Source organism: Cygnus olor, chromosome 1, assembly GCF_009769625.2.
Source record: "Cygnus olor isolate bCygOlo1 chromosome 1, bCygOlo1.pri.v2, whole genome shotgun sequence".
Taxonomy (NCBI): domain Eukaryota; kingdom Metazoa; phylum Chordata; class Aves; order Anseriformes; family Anatidae; genus Cygnus; species Cygnus olor.
The window spans coordinates 199000004-199016650 of record NC_049169.1 but is presented as its reverse complement, the minus strand read 5'-3'; the positions used below and the strand labels follow the sequence as shown (position 1 = coordinate 199016650).

At 44.1% G+C, this 16647-nt stretch overlaps 1 protein-coding gene across 13 annotated transcripts in view; it reads left to right on the top strand.

Annotated features, from left to right (window-relative positions):
- FAT3 (FAT atypical cadherin 3) overlaps positions 1-16647 on the top strand; it is a 415442-nt gene that overhangs the window by 60064 nt on the left and 338731 nt on the right. For 9 of the 13 annotated variants that reach the window (XM_040544273.1, XM_040544269.1, XM_040544272.1 and 6 more), the window contains exon 1: positions 8540-9320. The exons of 3 other annotated variants lie outside the window; for them this stretch is intronic. The gene's annotated coding sequence lies outside the window, so the exon portion shown is untranslated. Of the gene's footprint in view, positions 1-8539; positions 9321-9511; positions 9782-16647 lie in introns of those variants that run through there. One more of the 13 variants, XM_040544266.1, reaches the window with a different exon arrangement.

Below are 16647 nucleotides of genomic sequence, written 5' to 3'. Positions count from 1 at the left end.
GGATGGCTTCCCTGCTGCCTCTTCCATGAACATCCATAAACCCAATTACTCGCATAGTTTAGTAACTGAATTCTGTGCTTTGTATACGGTGAACCCTGATCTGTCGTCTCCATCATTTACCATAACAAGAACCTCACAGGGTGTGCTGTGTACTGTCCCATCCCTGTCTTTTTCTGCCCGTGTTTTTGCGCAGTGCTAGATATAGTGGGCAGCACTTCTTCCTTTTGCCACGTTTTCACTGGGTCACCAGATGGGATGTGAGCTGGCTCAGTGCAGGGAATGACCTGGATGCCTTTTGCCCTGAAGTTTTTGCTCTGGATAAAAGAGCAGGAGCAGTGCTAAGGAGCTGTAAAGTCTTGTTTTTACAGCACTGCTATTACAGTCCAAACCTGAGTTTTGGAGTAGAGGCCATTGAGCGCTAACAGAGTCGAGCCACGCCACACGTGGTGGCGATGGAGCTGCTCCTTGCTCTGTCCCAGCCCTGCTCACGGCCTTCAGCTTGCTGAGGAAGGATGAGTTCAAAATGGCTTAGGACAACAGTAACCATCTTTTCCAAGATGCAAAGAGTGCAACAAATTTATTCCCCCCCGCTGCTCTTCTCCTCTCTTCCTTGTGTGGGTTTAGGGAGGTGAAGAAGTGCTAGGGAAATGCATTAATCTGTAGTTTTTCATCTCTTGTAAGAATAACGTGGAATTGTTGAAGGATAATGGATTCTCCCGACCTTTGGTTTTTACACCTTTGATGGAGATAGTAAGCCAGTGGCATGGTGGTCCTCCAGGCTGTTGGCTCAGAGCTGTCTTGAGAAGTAGTGTGTACCCACTGAGCTCCCATCCTCCCTGCCTGTGGGATTTGATTTGGGATCACGAGTACTGCCTGCTCCCGAACCGCCGGGTAGCTGATGCCTGCCTGTTACTGTGCCAAACTCGGAATCATCTCCACCAACGTTAATTTGGAGGTGAATGCCTGATTCCTTATTATCTTTCCCTTACACTGGGCAGTTCCTTCCTCCTACCACTGCACCAAGATCAGACCATCCCACTTGCCTTCTTCTAACCAGGTGCTGCATTTTATCTCCTCCTCCCTTCCAGCTCCCGTTGCCAGGACCTCTAGCCCTGATGGTGCTTTTGTGGAGCATCCCCAGCCTTCAGGGCTCGTTCCTGCGGCTTGGCTTTGATAAAGACATCAGCCCTGCCAGGTTTAGCCTCCAGCAACCATGGCAACCAGCCTCGCAGCCTTTGAAGGAGTAGTCCTAAGCACAAGTCTCTTTAAACATCCATGCAGTTCGCTTCAGGAGTCCTCCCCAAAATGGATGGGAATTGTCACTTGACAGCATTTAGCAAATAGGGCAGAACTCGGAGAACATCTGCTCTGAAGATGACAAAAAGAGTTGAAACTATAAGGCAATTACGTTAATCTGCTCTCTCCTAATAAAGGGTCCATCAGTCTGGCTATGCTGGAAACCTGTTAGAAAGGTACAGTCTGTAAGGATGGTGTGTCTGTTCATTCCTCACCCTTTCTCTGTAAGGGGTAATTATGGCCTGTACAGGCAAATCATAGATGATGAAGTATTTGTCAAAAAGAAAAAAAGAAGAGCTTCAATGAGAGAAGTGATACCAAAACAGTGGAAAACAAGGCTTCAGAAGAGATTTAGATTTATCATCTTACTTACTCAGCCTTCAACTGATACATTTGAGCTACAGCTTGACCAGAGACCTTCAGAGATGCCCCTGAAATGGGGAGGTGAGCTTGATGGCACGGGCAGTCCTCACCTCCCGGTGTGCCCGAAGACCTCCCACAAGCTGCACCGGAGTCGTCCACGTGTAACAGGGAGTGCTTTCAGCTGCTCTGGCATAGCGTCTATTCCGAAAATGCGACTTGATGAGGATTTTGACTGCTTGACCACAGTGACGGGGTTGCGGTGGTGGAATGTGCCAATGCACTTCATGCTGGGCTGAGCTGGCTTGCAAAAGACGCTCAGAAAAGTTGGTGCTAAAATAAAACTGGAGAAGGAATAAAGTATGCAAGCTTGCAGTGAGCAGGAGACAGAAATCCTAGGCATTTGCGATCTCTTGCCAAATCCATCCATCTCTTTTCCCACATTCTCTCTCCATTTCTGAAGAATGATGCTTAGCAGTTACTTTCTGTCTTCGGAAGTAATAGATGTGAGCAGCTGTGACGTGGCAGGGTTTTACATTTAAACTGTTATTAGCATGTGTTGGAGGTATATATTCAAGCAAAGTGACACTTAAAATACATTCCACATTGTATGCCAGCATCCTATAGAAAGGCCTGACGGATCAGTAACCAAAATTAGCTATGGAGCCATATCATTATAATACGTTGTGTTTTTTTTTTTTTCCCTGGGGAATTGCAGACCATTACATAGCAATTTACTTAGGTACTTGTAATGCTTTTATTCGTACTTATTTTTCCCTCCCCAGTATCTGGGCCCATGTTGGTGGTTTTCCAGCAGGTAGGTGCTGGTGTGCCCTGACCAACCAAAGGGTTTTTCTGGCTACGTGTTAGGATACCAGTCTCTCTCTGCCTTTGAGGCAGCTTCATCCCAACACCGCCCTGCCAGACCAGTAGGAGAACGAGTTCCTTGCTGCACGGGAGGAACTGAAGCTCAGTAACGCCGTCGGGACAGGGAAGGGAGACTGGAGGTGTGGTGTAGAAAAGCTGTTTGCCAAGAGCTGTCCTCCTTTAGTGCTCCATGCAAATGCTGCCCCTGCCCTTGTGAGCAGGGTCGGGGTGGGAGGCAGGTCCCGTAACCCTGAGCATGCTGTGGGACGTGGTGCCATCCCAGGGCCAGACAGCTGCCCCAGGAGTCGTCCTGCACCGCCTGCCTGGGGAGCCAAGGGCTTGCAGTTAAGAGGTATGAATTTCTTCCAGTAATTTTTCTTTTCTTTCAGTTCATTCTGGAAGGAGCTCCTTCCTTCCCAGTAAATTACAGGTATTTCTAGTCCGAGTGCCCCAGCTAGCTGTAACCAAGCCTGCCTAGGTGGTGGTGGCCGTGAAGTCAAGATATCAGACGCTTTATCGTGATATGTTCAGTGGTCAGAGCCCACTGCATCCTGATTAGATTTATGTGGTCTGTGCTGGTATTTGTAGCTTCACTGATGGGAGCAGCAATGCTGATCAGCCTAGGTTGTAGTTAGCTTAGGTTTGCTTATCTGTGCTGTAGTCAGATCTCAGGTACAGCACCAACACCTTGCTAAGAGGGAACATGCATCTCAGGTGGGAAAGGTGAGAAATAACTTGTTGCTTTTTGAGATTGTGCTTGGTCTTATTTCACGGTACTTTTCTTGGGAGGGTCTGCTTTGTACCCACGCACTCAGGAGTTAAAATATGTGAAAATGACATGCAGCAAGATAATTTGGTGAGCTGAAACAAGAGCCTTTGTAGTCAGCAGTGAAAAGAAGGCACCCTAAAAAGTTCAAAAATCATTTGTATGGAGGCGGAGGAGGTGCTGAGATTGAAAGGAAACTTTAAGCAATGCTGGTGCATTTTAACACACTGGATGCCAAGCTTGGGTCTCCTGTGGGCTGCAGGAGATGCCAAGCCCCGCTCTCAGCTCTGACTTATTTCTTCAGCAGGCTTTCAGGATCCTCCAGAGTTGTGGAGAAGTGTCTGCCCATGCTTTTGGAGCATGGGGCCCCAAATTTATGGAAATCTGAGGAGCCCAGCAGATAAACCAAGAGTGCCTGCAGGTGGACCTGTGAGCTTTGTTTTTGGATCTCAAGACCTGAGGAAAGTTTCGGGAAGAAAGCGTGTGCTGGTGGAGGGAGGGACCTGACAGGCACCACACGCATCCTGCTGGCCCGTACACCGCGGCAGTGCGAGGTCCTGTTCACTCTGCAGATCTCGCCTTTGGAGAGGTTCTGGGCAGCATGAGGGCTGGAACAAGGTTTCCTCACTCCCAGATCATCTGGCTCAGGACTGATTGTTTTGGCTGAGGGTGCCGTGACCCACTTGCATTTAGTGGGGCTGTGCGGGCATCCACCAGAGAGCTCAGGTAGTTGAAACGGGAGCCACGGCTCCATTTGGGTGCACTGGGCATCCCTCTGTGACTGGAGGGTGAAAACCCAGCCCTACAGCCTGGCTGCTGCAAGTTCCTAAAACCCAATTTTCAAATGGGAAATTGGCCTTTTATCCTTGGTGCTCAACACGTAGTAGTGCAGACCATCAGTCAGCTGAACTTCACCGTGGTTTATTGTGTAGTTGTAAATCCTAGTTTTTTGACTAACCTTCTCTGATGTTAAGTGCCTTCACTAGTAGTTTTTCCTTTATTTTATTTTTTGTTTCTGGCTTTTTGTGTTCATTCTGTTTATAAAAATGTAATTAGAAATCAAAAAGAACAAAACAAACCTACAAGCCAACTGATGTAGATTGACGTGAATTGTCCTCTCTTAAAACCGTGTGCAATCCAAAGCTCTGCAACCTGATATACATCCCCTTCATTTGGTAAATATTTAAAATATCCACAGAGAGCTTTTCGCATTCTTGAGCAAAGACCACATTGCCATGTATTCACCAATATTTCTAAGTATCAGTGTTTTGAAACCAGGGTTTATTTAGTTAAATGTTTTTCTTTTTTTAATTTCTAGTATTTATTGTACTATATGAAACCCGATATTAAAGGGTTAGAGAGAAGCCTATCAATCGATTTGGCTTTTAATAATCCAAATGAGTGTATTAAAAAGAAAATGTAAGCAACTTTAAATATGCCAAGGGCTGTAGTCTTTGAGAACAGGAACAGTTGTATCGGAAGTTTTAGATAATGAACAGAGTTGACGATGCCTGTAATAAAGTGGATTAGCTGTTACAAATTGTTTTACACTGTGTATCCTTATGTAGCTAATCTCCCATGTTTGCAGTTTCTGTCAGAGGTTCTTGAGGAGCACCCGGCTAGGTTGCACTTTTCCAAAGAGCGTTGTAAATGCTGATGCTTAATACAGTTTTTGAAGGAGAAAAAAAGAAAAATCTTTATAGCTTTTCCTCTGGGTGCTGCCCCATTAGCAGTCATTAGTCCCTGCCTTCAAGTAGTAAATACTGACTTCTTTCTCTTTTGGTAGCAGCTCTTTTCCTTTGTTAGCTCTCTCCAGCTCAGGCTTTTGTTAGGTACCCATTACGGCTTCTGTAGCATTGTCTTTTTTCTCAGAATTTGCTTTTATTCACATGAAAGTCATGTTCTTCCTCCAAATCACATTAAGGTAAAAGCACGCTGTCCTGTGGTTTATCAATCTGGTGTCACTGGAGGCCACCTCTGCTCGGAGAGGTTTCCAGCCTCCTCCTGCTGCCTCCAGCAATACCAGTGGCACCAGCATGGGTTTCTCTGCTGGCGGTTGGGAACCAGGACCTCCGCAGTGGCACTCACAATTGTTTCCTTTGCCCAGAGGTAAACCGATAACATGGGCTGATCCCGGTGCATTTGGTTATTTTGAGATATGTTTTCTGTCCATTTTTCTCCACACCCGCGGGGTGTCCTTCTGTGCAATTCCCCACTGGCTTGAAATGTTCTATGAAACTGGGACTGTAATTCTAATCAGGGAAGTATATTTGACTTTTTTTCTAGTAAAGTGGATTATGATTTTTTTTTTATTATTATTATTTGGAATAAAACCTGTCAGCATACACACATGCTTATTTTTTTAAGTAGTGCAGGAGCTCCTTAAACACCATAGATTGTGCTTTGGCTCATATTTAAAGGTAGACTAGGATGATGCTGATATTTTTTTATTTTTTTTAAGGAACAAATAGCTTGACTTTCAAAATATGTCAAATTTAGTTGCTTGTGTTTGAAACAAGAACTGTCTTCGCAGTTAAGGGACTTGAAAAGCCTGGAATCAGTTCCCTGCTATTCTCCAGCACTTCTTGTATCTCCTTGGGGAGGCAGTTTAGGCTTTCAGTGTTCAAATCATCATCTCTAAAATGGGGATAATAAAGACTTTCCTAGTGCCTAGGAGTGTTGAGATGACAGATCGACTGATGGATCCTTTATGGGTTCTAAGAGCACTTACGATCCCCTGTGCAGTTGTAAACCTCAACCTTCCCCAAAATGCAGCTACCCACTGGACCTCTTCAGCCTGGATGTATTCAGTGGATTATGTTATTACAGTGTTTTTCTGTGAAAATAATTTGATTGCCGGGGTGAGCTTTCCCTGCCTTTTGTCAGATGGGGCTTGAGGTATCCAGCAGCTCGTGGAGAAGAGAGCCATAGCCAGGTGCCTCTTGAGAGCATGTCCCTTATTTGCAAGACTTTCCTGGAGCCCCTCTGCTATCCTGGCCGCAGCGTGGCTTTGTGCAGCTCAGGCTGTCGTGGAAGGAGGGCACTTCTCCTCTGGCAGGTGGGTTGTGTATGCTCTCACATCGAGAGGTGATGCAGAGCACTTGCAAAGTGCTTTGGTCCCTTGCGAAGAGAAGCATAATTTACGAGGTTGAGGCCACTTTTGGGGATGCTCAACCAATTCACGTTGCCTCCTAATTTAGGATAGGGGACTGAAGGGCAAATGTAATTTTTTAGACTCTGGACGGTGAGGTTATTGTTACTGGTGATCTTTGATTCTCATTTTAAATCCTTCATCTGGACGGTGTTTGATGTGCTGCAGCGCTGGGTCAATAACAGCTATGGAGCATGAGGTTCTGCAGCATTTTCGTTGACGTCCTGCAGATGTTTCTGTGTTTTGCCCTCATTCAAATTCTGACCCAGCATTTCACTGCTCAGTGCTGCGTTACTTAGGCATATTTCCTTCCTGACCCTTCCTGCACCAAAAAAAAAACCAAGTCAGCTAGATTAAATGTGTGAAGTCAATAAATGTAAAGAACAGCATCTTCATCAAGTGTACAGGAGCCCGGAGTGACGGTAGCTCAAGAAACATGGACTTTGTCTGCATAAGCAATTTACTGGTGCTCTTTTGGGTCTTCCCATGTAAAAAAAAAAAGCCTTTGGCTTGTGATACCTGGTGGGATGGTTGACGACTGCTCAGAATATCTGCATAATCCACATTTGTCAAACTGTAAAAGATCTTACTAAGCATCATAAAGAATTTATTACAAACATTGTGGCATTTGGAGCTACTGCTTGTAGTCACTGACTAGCAGGATTTCATCCTGCTCTTATTTTTTTTTTTTTGTTTTGTTCAGTTTTTTTTTTTCCCTTCCTCAGCTAGAATCGTAACCTTAGCATTATTTAATTGGAGGCTTTTTCAGTTAATTAATTTAACTCTTCACTGCCTTTAGTAGCATGGTTTTATGAGTATTTTTAATTGATCTTACTCATACAGAAACGCAATCTCGCATTAATTTAACAAAATGGATTCAAGTCACTGGTAAACCCAGCTGTTCAGTCAAGGATCTTGCTCAGTGCTATTTATTAGGTTTGGTTTGAAGGTGATGGCTGCCCCAGAAACAAAAAAGCAAAAGCGACTGCTGGTACTAAAACCCTGTATTTGTAAGCAGGTTCACTGCTGGATGTTGTTAGCTTGCATTTGTCCTGGACCCAGCAAATAAAAATGTTTTTATTTGCCTTCTCTCACTGCTGACTTTCACAGACAAACAGAAATCTGGAAAGGGGAAGGGGCATTCTTAACCTGAGAATTTCAGACAGGTTGGATTTAAGCAAATCACCCATTTATTCTTTGATTAATGGCTTACAGGCAGTTGGCTGTGGACTGTATTGTATTAATTTGTGACGGCAAGAGTTAATGCTCGTAATTGCATTTCCTCTATAGAGAGAGCCTGTAGTAGATTGTTTTTACGTGGCAATCTGTGATTGATAGATCAGGGAAAACAGGAGCAAAGAAGGTTACTGCCTCCCAACCACTTCCTCCTTCAAATTAAAATAATTCCCAATTTGTAGGGCGCCTTGCAGCACGTGCTGGGGGAATGAAGCAGTAAACACACTAGGCTGCATTCCCTTAGAGCAGCGAACCTCTTACTGCATTTCTTTCACCAAACCAAACAAGTCATGTTGTTGGGAGTCCATTTGAAACAAGCGTGCTGGCGAAACAGCCCCCAGACCCCTTCAGCAAACTTCCTGTACGCCAGGCGGCGGACCTGATGAAAGAGCCCGTTTGTGAACCTTTGGATTCCTTCCATTGATTTGTAAATCCACTTTAATAAAGTCCTGGCGAAGCTAGTGAAATGAGCAGCCGATGTTCTGCTTCTATCAAGTTTCTAACAAATATCTGATGCAGCTTGTGTCACTGGCGCTGGCACATGCTTTTCTATTTTTTTTCCCCCCGCGTTGGATCCTTTTGAGACCGGGGGAGTAGAGAAACAGGGGGGGAAAAAAAACCCGCAGCCTCCATCAGCCACAAATTACATGGCTGCTTTATTTTTCAGTGCTGCTAAAACTCAGTTTATTTAATATCGATCATACCAAGGAGCCAGCGAAGTACAGTGTTAATTGGGTCCACTGGAATTCCAGCCCCCTGGGACCAAGAGCTTCCAAGGCTGGGAGGGCGGAGGGAGGCAGGCGAGGAGGAGGGGACCCGCTGCGTGCCACATAAAATCTAAGTGCACCAGACACCAAGGCTTCTGCTTGCGTCGCTGGAAAGCAGTCGCGGCGTTTCCCACCCACCCCCCTTTCAAAAATTAGGCAACTCATTTCATTATTATTTTTTTTTAAGTCCGGCAGCTCATCTTGAATTAACAGCTCCTTTCTTTTTCTGTTATTTTTCTTTCCTTCTTTCTTTTTTTTTTTCTTCCCCCTTTGCGGAGTCTTTTTTTTTTTTTTTTTTTTTTTATTGTTTTCTTCTCCTTTCTGCAAAGCTGCAAAAGCTCTGCTTTGAAAACTGCTGCCCCAGAGTGCAGTTGCTTAGCTGTCCTGTCAGCATTGTTCTAATGCTCATTCCATATGTATGTCACATAGGAGCAGTACCCTCCTCCTCCTCCTCTCCCTTCCCCCAATCCATGCATTTGATTTTTTTCCTTCCTAAAGACTGATTTTTTTTCCCAAGGAGCTTGGAAACAGGGAAATTCAAACTGAACGATCCTGTGCTGTGGTTAGTTCTGCAGCCAAGACCAGATTTCTCTTAGAAAAAGTGTTTGCTCTGTTCCTTCTTTCCCTTGCTCCCTCTTTTTACTTCCCCGTAAACACAAAGGCTTTAAAAAACCTAAGATCGGTAGTTCTTTTTGCTTTTGCTTGTTACCGTGACAGCATGTATCTCTGTTGCTGAAGAATGAAGCTGGCAGGCTGGAGTTTTTTTATGTTCAGTGCATTTGGGACCACTAAAGAGAAGTCCGCAGAGAAATATGTACAGCAACTGTGCCAACTGAGTTTCTCGTGCCTGTTATCTGTCACTTATTCTGACTAAAAGGTAAGGGATTCTTCTTTTTTTCTTTTTTCTTTTTTTTTTTTTTTATTGCTAAAGTCTTTGTGCATTGTTTGTGCAGTCATTTGACATGTGCAACTAATTGGCTGGTGAGGGAGGTGGGTTATGAAGATTTTTGTGTTAAGGTGTTAACAGATCATCCAGGCAAAGCTCTTTACATCCAGAGGAAGAAAAGTAATCTTTTTTTTTTTTTTTTTTCCCCCCTTTTTCATCTCAGATGGTTCTTCCTGCCTGACTCGCCCCTGATTGAGACATAAAGCTGGGGCATTATCACTGCTGCTTATCTTTCCTGCTCCTCTTTCTCTACCTAGGAAGCACACGCAGGGCTGGTGTGTGCGTGCGCATGTGTGGGGCAAGGCATGCACCCTCGTACATGGGGAATGCCTGGCGGCGTGCACATTCTCCTCTTTTACTGTAACTAAACATCTTCAAGCACTCTTTGCAAGGTAAGAATGCCTTAGTTCAGCACACTGCAGCTTATGCCTGTTTAAAATTATTACTTGGATTACAGTGCATACTGTGGAAAGTTATTAGTTTCCACAGAGACCAATTTAATTGGGGGTATGTGTGCAGCGGTTCTGGTCCGTGCTTTACACATACTACTTATGGGAGAGTATGAAATGATATTTTTTTTTCCTTAGCTCTTGTGAAGGGTGAAGTTTACACTTTCTGTTCAGCGTAACAAATGAAGTTACAGCTGAAATTGAATAAAGCTGCAGAGAAGCATAGCCTTACAAGGCTTTTCAACTCAGCCCTGATAGTCAGAAGAGAGTTCATTAAAATATTTTCTTGCACTGCATTGCAATATGCAGAAGTGTTAGTGGGAGGTCATCTTTGCCAACCAGAAGTAGTAGCAAGTGATGCCTGGACTGGATCTTTATATCGTTTCTGGGTTAGAAACCTACTTAATCCATAACGTTGGGGTGCTTTGCTTTTTTTTGCGTGTGTGCGCTGTATGCATCTTTCAACAGCCTCCCTCTTAGTTCAAGAGGGCTTTGTTTTATGAAATGTGTTTTAGCTTTGCAGACAGGAGAAGTGCACTCGGTAACTGTCCTCTTAGCTATGACACAGTGCATTATTTACCATTTTGGAGGAGGCTTATTTTTAAGACTTGCTTTGGTTTCTTTCCTAGGTATTTCTGTTCTGTCTTACTTACTGTTAGTTCTCTGACTGGAAAGTGCATCTTAAGGGTATTTGTTTCTCATGCTTTATAGTAATCAGTGGCTGAGACAGTTGAGCAAGCTCCTTTACTAATTTTGCCTTACCTTGAATGTTGTCTCGCATATTTGACTAACTAGGAATGCCACCACATATGTAATTAGTTCTGTTTAAAAACAGTCTGAAAATCTAAAGTGTGAAGGAAGAGAGGAAAGTCCTGTCTGAAGGCATTAATTTCTTTCTTTACAGTAGCTGTTTATAATGTAGCTGTTTATAATGTCATTTCAGAATCAGATATTTCCCAACACATGCTCTGTGACTGTATTTTCCCATGATTGTTGCTTTATATCAGCACTGAGAAAACAGTCATTTAGATAACAGGTTTTCATTGACATCCTTTTTATAATATAGAAAGGAAGAAGCAGTAATAAGTTAAATTGGCATCTGCTAATTATGCTGAATACAGATTGTGAGCTCTGCAAGTCGTCCCTTGCCTTAATGCTGTTAGCATATTTTAGCACTGGCAACCAAAGGAAAGAAATTTGATTTTTTTTTTTTTTAAGATGACTTGTGAAGAAATGTGATTTTTTTAATTTTTTTTCCTAATGTTTGTGTGCCGTTGTTAGAATGGGGAGAGCATCACATGCCGTGTAGTGCTTGGTAAAATTAATTAAAGATCATTGAGACATTGACTTGTCTGGTGATCACTAGAATTGATTTTGACCCTTGGTGGCAAAACCATGGTTGTCAGACACGTAACTTAGTCTCTGGACAGGAAGAGTTTGATGTGTCTTAGTGACCAAATGCCTGTTTCTTTCAGGTCACTGAGAAATAAATCATTTTGTTATGAAAGTAGGTGTGCTTCTTCGTACTAAATGGTGATTGTGCTCACCTCACGACACAAATGGGAGCCTTGGGCACCCAAGGCAGTGGAAGAGCTGCGGTTCTGCCAGACGTGCTCATTTCTTCCCCGTGCCTTCTCGCTGTGCCACGCCATCCCCTCCCAACCGTGGCACTGAGCCAGGGCTGAGGATCCACCACCGCCACCGCGCAGCTCGGGGTGGCCGTGCCAGGGGACACGCTCTGGCCCTGGGCGCCGCTGGCAGCGGCAGCAGCAGACCTGTGAGCGGTTGTGGTGGGCCAGCCACTAGAGGGGAGACAAGAGCTGCGGTATGGTAATGTGTGTCACCACCGAGCGCTCGGTGCGATGATGTCTACACAGCAGTTTGCAGCGTAAGGTGGAAACGTCCGACCTAACTTGGATGCTCTGGATGCTGGGAGCAGCCCAGTGGTGGCAGCGCGGGGCGTAGCATGGGCTGATGCAGCTCCTCTTCCTCGAGGAGCACCACGCTTCTGGGGTAAATAGCATCCAGTTGCACTTTTAGATATAGAAGAAAAGTGCCTATGTTTTGTCTGTGCTGGAAGCTCCGTGGTTTTCTGTGCTGGGAGCTGCTGGGTCGTTGCAGCACCCAATCTCCGTGCTCCCAGCTTGGGTGGCAGTGGCCCCTGCCTCGGGTGTCAGGCTGGAGCTCTATAACTACCAAGTTATAGGTATAGGCATCTTTTTGCTGAGAACTTGACAAAAGCGGGAGGCTGTAAGTTTTTCTGTTTGCTTCTTGCAGCTGTAGGTGACCACAGCACGTTCATAGAGTGCTTTAACTGGAGTTAGTGGTGGGTGGCTCGTACGCATTGGCTCAAGATCTCAAAAGTGTTGAATGAAATGTCTCTCCTGCCCTTCCTGGCTGTTTGAATCGTCTTCCCTATGATCATACCCCACATTTTTGCCAGGTAATGATTTGGCACATTGAATTGCTCTAAGTTGTTTCATCCTTTTCTAGTGGATGGGTATTATGCGCAAGCAGTGCCTTGGGTGGTGGTGGGCACACTGGGAAGCATCCTGCACCTGGAGCTGTGGGGCTGAGGGACGGGGGGAGAGCTCCTGGTCAGTGGCTCCTCCAGGTCAAGGTGAGGTTTCCTGGGACAGGGAAGTGCAGGAACCACATGCTTTCAATACCATGTGCCATGTTACAGCAGTGCTCTAGCTGTGGTCTGCATGTAAGCAAGTAAGCACTTTGCTAAAAGTGGTGTCAAGAGTCTTTTTAATAAGACATTATGATTTTGGCTTCAGTTTTAGGTTTCTTTACTCTCTTATGTGTATGTGTGAAATGCAAAGCATAGTTAATGAACAAATACTTCAGATGTTTCCAAATTAATTAAAAACAGCTCCACATCTGGAAAAAATCCAGTACCTTTCATGGATGGCTTCAACTTCATGTTTTCTTCCTCTTGTGAGAAGCCCTGAGACTATCACCATGTGGATGCTTGTGAAAGCTGGAGCGGTAGAATCCAGGCTTATTTTACAAAAGAGAGAGAACTGAAGCCCATAGAGATCAATGGGATCTCAGCCTTTATTCCAACAATCTCCGGATAAAACCTAGTAATATATGGAATTATATAATATGATATGCCTATGCCTGGTCAGATATTGTCAGGGTATACTGGCTGAAGGTAGCTGTGCAAGTCTTAATTAGAATGTGTTGTTTCTCATGGGTTCAACTGCTGTTAATTCATGCAGATTTCAGTGAGACTTGAATTAGGCACCAGAAACAAAAAAAGCGTTTTTATAGTGAACTTTCTTTTTTTTTCTTCTCCCTTCTCTTTCCCCGAAAGTAAATAAAATGATCAGATTTTTCTCTATGGGAATGTTGTGATTTAAACTGACACAACTAAGTGACCTAAAGATAGGCTCATTGCATACATAAAAAATGCAGGGCTGGGTTGTTTGAACTGCATTAGCATCAGAATGAGAAACGGCAGGGTGAGTTGGCTGAGGTGGCCATGCAGAACTGGGGAGGGCTGTTCTTTGGAAAGCCTCTGAGCTGGGAATTCTTTTCTGAGCCATAAATAAATAAATCTGTGTCCTGAGCAATTAATGAATACAGAAGTCTGAGCAACTTTAAGCTGTTTGGGATATTTAAAAAACCCATATGCTGCTTTTGTTAGTGTTGTTGATTTCTATTGTTTTCCTATTATTGCCATTTTAAGGTGGGATTTTTTTCTGACCTTCTTTATTTTTGTTGAAAGATGCTGATGAGAATGTTTTTGCCAGTGCTGTACAAGAAAACCGCTGTGAAGTCCCACATCAGTTTCATCACGTGTTGCATGAAAATGCTGCCCCTGAAACTTTTGATCATCTGGCTACAGACCAGGATTGCAGAAAGATCAGTGCTTAGAGTACCTTGTCTTTGGGGTTGTCCTCTGGCTGCTCGTGCTGGTTACTCCAGCGGTGCCAAGAAAATTATCTTGCAGTCATCATACTGTGAGTGCATGTAGGGCTTTTCCGGGGGATCTTGGTGTGTTCTGCAGACCAAAACTAATTAAAACCTCACAACACTCACAGCAGGCAGTTAAGCATGAACCACAAGTAAGCAAGCTAAGACAGAGTGGTTCAGAGCTCAACTTTCTCCTGGCAGTGACCAGGTTACACAACAGAGTTCCCATTGAACGAAGAGGAGCTATAGGTGCCTTGTACCTCTGGAAATGGTGTTCCTGGTAGAGCCAGCCTTTTGGAGATAGCCTTCATGGAAGTCAGTATTTGTGGTTTTGCACCCAGCAGCTGCGTTTTAAAGATGAAACGAGTTCAGATCTCCTCACTTTAAAGCTTCTTCCTGATAAGTTCTCAGTGAATCTGCATAAGTAGTGGCATTTTGGAAGGTATTGAACTGTCCACTTCTCGCACCATGCTTAGACTTTCTAAATTTAGTGGCTTTCGTTGGGTTTTTAACTTTTAAGTATCATTTTGCATTAAACAAAAAATGCCTGACTGATTTGCATCAGCTCTCACTAGAGTGTTGACAGGTTTTGACTGTTGCTGGGTTTTGATTTCATTGGTGTAGTCTTCCTAGGAATTCCAGCTCTAATGTGACCTTTGAGAGAGGATCGATCTTCTCAGGATCGCTGCTGTGGTCACTCCTGGTCTTAAGGCATTAGAAAAAGCAGTGCTGGAGAAGTGGGTGAGCTGGTACAGCAAAATGGAGCAGGAATGAGAAAGTTCACTTGCTTAATTGCTTCCAGCGTGCACAAGAGGATGCCGTTAGAGAAAATAACATTTTGAGCTAGTCTGGAAACCTGTTTATAAAATTATAGAGAGGGTTTAATGAAAGCAATCTAGAGGGAGATGTAGGGAAGCATCAGATAATTATGGTACTACAAGCCAGATTTCCAGATACACAGATACAATGCAGAAATTACCATTAGGGCGTGCTGTACAAGTGGGATACATTGACAGAGAGAGAGAAAAAAGGACTAGTGAGAGAAAGCTATGGCCCTAATTTCTACAGCCTTTTAAGAAGACGTCTTAGGCATAGGAACCAGCTAAAAAGGTTAATCAGGCAGGATCAGTTTGTGTGGTCCGTGAAAGTGAGCTTCAGAGCTTGAGAGGAGGAAGCACCAGGCAAAGCTGCAAGGTGTTTCAGGAGATGAAGCTGCTTGTGGTGCTGAGAAATGAGGGTCTGCTCCACCATGGTCTGGAAGAGGGGAGGTGTGAGAAAGGCGACAGAATTTACTAGAGATGTAAACATTTCTGAAATGATAGGAGACCCCCCAGAGCAGTGTGGGTGGAAAGGGAGAGGTAGACGAGTTGCCTTAGGATCTGAATACAGAGGCAATGAGGCTTGCAACAGGAAAGGAGTACAGCTTCTGAAAATCGAAGGGACAGAGCACCAAAGAAGCAGCAGCATGAAGACGATGGAGCCTTTTATACTATATAACTTCATGCTTGACAGCATCGGGTAGAGCATATGGAGTTGAATGACTGTGGGTGCCTTTGGGTAGCAGCTGGGAGTTGGGTTATTTACCACTTGGCTCCCTCATCCTGAGGCCACGCTGGAAACCCTGTTCATAGCTCAGGATGTGTACTTTTATAAAGGGTGTTACAGTTATGGAAAAGAATGAGCCAAAGGGAATTCAGTTCTGCCAGGACGAAAAGGTCACGGAGAAGATGACAGGGGCATCTGATGGAAGAAGCAGTAATGTTAAGGTATGTGCTCCTATTAAGCTGTGACGCTTACTGAAAGGGAAGAATACCAAAGTTCGGTCATGAAGCGAAGAGGTAGTTGAACCTGACTGAAACTGCTTTATATTCAGTGATTTGTTGGGTGAAATTAGCTGCCACAGAAATCAGGAGAATAAATGAATGGTTGCTGAAAAAACTATGGATTTTGTATAGTGGGCCAAATGCCCACTAACGTTGTGTTACACCAAAGAGTAGGAGTGAATTTTGCGTTGGCTTCCTTACCTTAGACCTGCCTGTTTTCCTAGAAAACATCCCTGTGAGTAAGTAGATGTCAAAGCATAACTGATTGTTTTCAATTTAATTTTAATAATGTGATCGTAAGTCAGTTTATGAAAGAGCTTGGTACCAATGAAATGTATTTCAGACCACCGGGATCCTGAGAAAAGTGGAAGGTTTCGGAATTTCTCCTACTGCAAATTTGTTTGCTGAGAAGTGGTGGCAAACAACAGCATCTCTGCTTCATTTTTTGCTGGTTATGCAGTTTAATTAGTGCCCATCATTACAGATTTCTGAAAAACTCTCATGAAGGTGAATATAGGCTTAGAGAAGCCAGCCATGTGCTACTTCATGCAGCAGCTCTGTATCTAACGAGATGCTAAAAAGGGGCTGTCCCTGTGCTGCAGACAAAAGGGCTCTTTATGCAAAAGTAGCTTGTTAGCTTTTTGTTTTGAAGCTGTAGCATGACGAAACTATCAGGGTGTCACACTAATAAAGTGGCCAGCCCCTAAGGAATCGACATTCTTGGTGGTGATTTAGAAGGTGCGTTTATACAGTAGGCTCCAACTTCATTAGGACGCTGTTTCCCTGGATACTGAGCATTTTGCATGTCATTACACGCATGACATTTGCATGTCATTACGTTGCATGGCATTAGCAAGGCTGGGTGGCTGTAATGGTTTTAATAAAGTTTTTCCTGTTACTTGAATAAGGGTTCTCCTTTTCCTTTGATTTTTTTATGTTAAAGAGGAGAAACAAAAGGATGTGATTTCGTCAGCTAGTTTGCACAACTTCCTTCGAGCCCCAGACAGGTTTTATTTCATAGTATGGAAATCCTGAATGTTATTTGTGGAATTATGTTGC